This window comes from Heptranchias perlo, unplaced genomic scaffold, assembly GCF_035084215.1.
Source record: "Heptranchias perlo isolate sHepPer1 unplaced genomic scaffold, sHepPer1.hap1 HAP1_SCAFFOLD_441, whole genome shotgun sequence".
NCBI classification, from domain to species: domain Eukaryota; kingdom Metazoa; phylum Chordata; class Chondrichthyes; order Hexanchiformes; family Hexanchidae; genus Heptranchias; species Heptranchias perlo.
In genome coordinates this window covers 1-4,865 of record NW_027139455.1, presented here as the reverse complement: position 1 = coordinate 4,865, position 4,865 = coordinate 1, and positions in this window count along the sequence as shown.

The following is a 4,865-nucleotide window of genomic DNA, read 5'->3' as shown; positions in this document are numbered from 1 at the left end:
ACAATTTTTATACAGACTGGGGCCTCTGTGTGAACAGGGGGAACGGGGGGTGTCCACAGGGCACAATGCAGATGAGAGCAGTGACTGGAATATGACACCAATCACAAAGACCCTCCCTCTGGTACCCTCACTCTCCCATCGAAGCCCATCCCTCCAGTACCCTCACTCTCCCATCGAAGCCCATCCCTCCAGTCCCCTCACTTTCCCATCGAAGCCCATCCCTCCAGTCCCCTCACTCTCCCATCGAAGACCATCCCTCCAGTACCCTCACTCTCCCATCGAAGCCCATCCCTCCAGTCCCCTCACTCTCCCATCGAAGCCCATCCCTCCAGTCCCCTCACTCTCCCATCGAAGACCATCCCTCCAGTACCCTCACTCTCCCATCGAAGCCCATCCCTCCAGTCCCCTCATTCTCCCATCGAAGCCCATCCCTCCAGTCCCCTCACTCTCCCATCGAAGACCATCCCTCCAGTACCCTCACTCTCCCATCGAAGCCCATCCCTCCAGTACCCTCACTCTCCCATCGAAGCCCATCCCTCCAGTCCCCTCATTCTCCCATTGAAGCCCATCCCTCCAATACCCTCACTCTCCCATCGAAGCCCATCCCTCCAGTACCCTCACTCTCCCATCGAAACCCATCCCTCCAGTCCCCTCACTCTCCCATCGAAGCTCATCCCTCCAGTCCCCTCACTCTCCCATCGAAGCCCATCCCTCCAGTCCCTAACTCTCCCATCGAAGCCCATCCCTCCAGTACCCTCACTCTCCCATCGAAGCCCATCCCTCCAGTACCCTCACTCTCCCATCGAAGACCATCCCTCCAGTCCCCTCACTCTCCCATCGAAGCCCATCCATCCAGTCCCCTCACTCTCCCATCGAAGCCCATCCCTCCAGTACCTTCACTCTCCCATCGAAGCCCATCCCTCCAGTCCCCTAACTCTCCCATCGAAGCCCATCCCTCCAGTACCCTCACACTCCCATCGAAGCCCATCCCTCCAGTCCCCTCACTCTCCCATCGAAGCCCATCCCTCCAATACCCTCACTCTCCCATCGAAGCCCATCCCTCCAGTCCCCTCACTCTCCCATCGAAGCCCATCCCTCCAGTCCCCTCACTCTCCCATCGAAGCCCATCCCTCCAGTCCCCTCACTCTCCCATCGAAGCCCATCCCTCCAGTACCCTCACACTCCCATCGAAGACCATCCCTCCAGTCCCCTCACACTCCCATCGAAGACCATCCCTCCAGTCCCCTCACACTCCCATCGAAGCCCATCCCTCCAGTACCCTCACTCTCCCATCGAAGCCCATCCCTCCAGTCCCCTCACTCTCCCATCGAAGCCCATCCCTCCAGTCCTCTCACACTCCCATCGAAGCCCATCCCTCCAGTACCCTCACTCTCCCATCGAAGACCACCCCTCCAGTCCCCTCACACTCCCATCGAAGCCCATCCCTCCAGTCCCCTCACTCTCCCATTGAAGCCCATCCCTCCAGTACCCTCACTCTCCCATCGAAGCCCATCCCTCTAATACCCTCACTCTCCCATCGAAGCCCATCCCTCCAGTCCCCTCACTCTCCCATCGAAGCCCATCCCTCCAGTCCCCTCACTCTCCCATCGAAGCCCATCCCTCCAGTCCCCTCACTCTCCCATCGAAGCCCATCCCTCCAGTACCCTCACTCTCCCATCAAAGCCCATCCCTCCAGTACCCTCACTCTCCCATCGAAGCCCATCCCTCCAGTACCCTCACTCTCCCATCGAAGCCCATCCCTCCAGTACCCTAACTCTCCCATCGAAGCCCATCCCTCCAATACCCTCACTCTCCCATCGAAGCCCATCCCTCCAGTCTCCTCACTCTCCCATCGAAGCCCATCCCTCCAGTCCCCTCACTCTCCCATCGAAGAACATCCCTCCAGTACCCTCACTCTCCCATCGAAGCCCATCCCTCCAGTACCCTCACTCTCCCATCGAAGCCCATCCCTCCAGTACCCTCACACTCCCATCGAAGACCATCCCTCCAGTCCCCTCACACTCCCATCGAAGACCATCCCTCCAGTCCCCTCACACTCCATCGAAGCCCATCCCTCCAGTACCCTCACTCTCCCATCGAAGCCCATCCCTCCAGTCCCCTCACTCTCCCATCGAAGCCCATCCCTCCAGTCCTCTCACACTCCCATCGAAGCCCATCCCTCCAGTACCCTCACTCTCCCATCGAAGACCACCCCTCCAGTCCCCTCACACTCCCATCGAAGCCCATCCCTCCAGTCCCCTCACTCTCCCATTGAAGCCCATCCCTCCAGTACCCTCACTCTCCCATCGAAGCCCATCCCTCTAATACCCTCACTCTCCCATCGAAGCCCATCCCTCCAGTCCCCTCACTCTCCCATCGAAGCCCATCCCTCCAGTCCCCTCACTCTCCCATCGAAGCCCATCCCTCCAGTCCCCTCACTCTCCCATCGAAGCCCATCCCTCCAGTACCCTCACTCTCCCATCAAAGCCCATCCCTCCAGTACCCTCACTCTCCCATCGAAGCCCATCCCTCCAGTACCCTCACTCTCCCATCGAAGCCCATCCCTCCAGTACCCTAACTCTCCCATCGAAGCCCATCCCTCCAATACCCTCACTCTCCCATCGAAGCCCATCCCTCCAGTCTCCTCACTCTCCCATCGAAGCCCATCCCTCCAGTCCCCTCACTCTCCCATCGAAGAACATCCCTCCAGTACCCTCACTCTCCCATCGAAGCCCATCCCTCCAATACCCTCACTCTCCCATCGAAGCCCATCCCTCCAGTCCCCTCACTCTCCCATCGAAGCCCATCCCTCCAGTCCCCTCACTCTCCCATCGAAGCCCATCCCTCCAGTCCCCTCACTCTCCCATCGAAGCCCATCCCTCCAGTCCCCTCACTCTCCCATCGAAGACCATCCCTCCAGTCCCCTCACTCTCCCATCGAAGACCATCCCTCCAGTCCCCTCACTCTCCCATCGAAGACCATCCCTCCAGTCCCCTCACTCTCCCATCGAAGCCCATCCCTCCAGTCCCCTCACTCTCCCAGTCCCCTCACTCTCCCATCGAAGCCCATCCCTCCAGTCCCCTCACTCTCCCATCGAAGACCATCCCTCCAGTCCCCTCACTCTCCCATCGAAGACCATCCCTCCAGTCCCCTCACTCTCCCATCGAAGCCCATCCCTCCAGTCCCCTCACTCTCCCATCGAAGCCCATCCCTCCAGTCCCCTCACTCTCCCATCGAAGCCCATCCCTCCAGTACCCTCACTCTCCCATCGAAGCCCATCCCTCCAGTACCCTCACTCTCCCATCGAAACCCATCCCTCCAGTCTCCTCACTCTCCATCGAAGCCCATCCCTCCAGTACCCTCCCTCTCCCATCGAAGCCCATCCCTCCAGTACCCTCACTCTCCCATCGAAACCCATCCCTCCAGTCTCCTCACTCTCCCATCGAAGCCCATCCCTCCAGTCCCCTCACTCTCCCATCGAAGCCCATCCCCCCATCGAAGCCCATCCCTCCAGTACCCTCACTCTCCCATCGAAGCCCATCCCTCCAGTACCCTCACTCTCCCATCGAAACCCATCCCTCCAGTCTCCTCACTCTCCCATCGAAGCCCATCCTCCAGTCCCCTAACTCTCCCATCGAAGCCCATCCCTCCAGTCCCCTCACTCTCCCATCGAAGCCCATCCCTCCAGTCCCCTAACTCTCCCATCGAACCCCATCCCTCCAGTCCCTCACTCTCCCATCGAAGCCCATCCCTCAGTCCCCTCACTCTCCCATCGAAGCCCATCCCTCCAGTCCCCTCACTCTCCCATCGAAGCCCATCACTCAGTCCCCTCACTCTCCCATCGAAGCCCATCCCTCCAGTCCCCCTCCACTCTCCATCGAAGCCCCATCCCTCCAGTACCCTCACTCTCCCATCGAAGCCCATCCTCAGCCTCCATCCCCTCACTCTCCCATCGAAGCCCCTCCCTCCAGTCCCCTCACTCTCCCATCGAAGCCCCTCCCTCCAGTCCCCTCACTCTCCCATCGAAGCCCCATCCCTCCAGTCCCTCACTCTTCCCATCGAAGCCCATCCCTCCAGTCCCCTCACTCTCCCATCGAAGCCCATCACTCCAGTCCCCTCACTCTCCCATCGAAGCCCATCCCTCCAGTCCCTCACTCTCCCATCGAAGCCCAATCCCTCCAGTCCCCTCACTCTCCCATCGAAGCCCATCCCTCCAGTACCCTCACTCTCCCATCGAAGCCCATCCCTCCAATACCCTCACTCTCCCATCGAAGGCCCATCCCTCCAGTCCCCTCACTCTCCCATCGAAGCCCATCCCCTCCAGTCCCTCACTCTCCCATCGAAGCCCATCCCTCCAGTACCCTCACTCTCCCATCGAAGCCCATCCCTCCAGTCCCCTCACTCTCCCATCGAAGACCATCCCTCCAGTACCCTCACATCTCCCATCGAAGCCCATCCCCTCCAGCCTCCTCACTCTCCCCATCGAAGCCCATCCCTCCAGTCCCCTCACTCTCCCATCGAAGCCCATCCCTCTGTATAAACTTGACTTGTATTCCCTTGAGTTTATTAGATTAAGGGCGTGATCTGATTGAGGTTTTAAAAGATAAATGATTTGATGGGGTCGATAGAGAGAAACTATTTCCTCTGGTGGAGAGTCCAGAACGAGGGGGCAGAACCTTAAAATTAGAGCCGGGCCGTTCAGGGGTGATGTCAGGAAGCACTTCCTCACACAAAGGGGAAGTGGGAATCTGGAACTCTCCCCCCCCAAAAAAGGCTGTGGATGCTGGGGGTCACTTGGAGGCTTTCAGGACTGAGATCAGATAGATTTTTGTTGGGTCGGGGATTGGGGTATGCGAGCGAAGGGA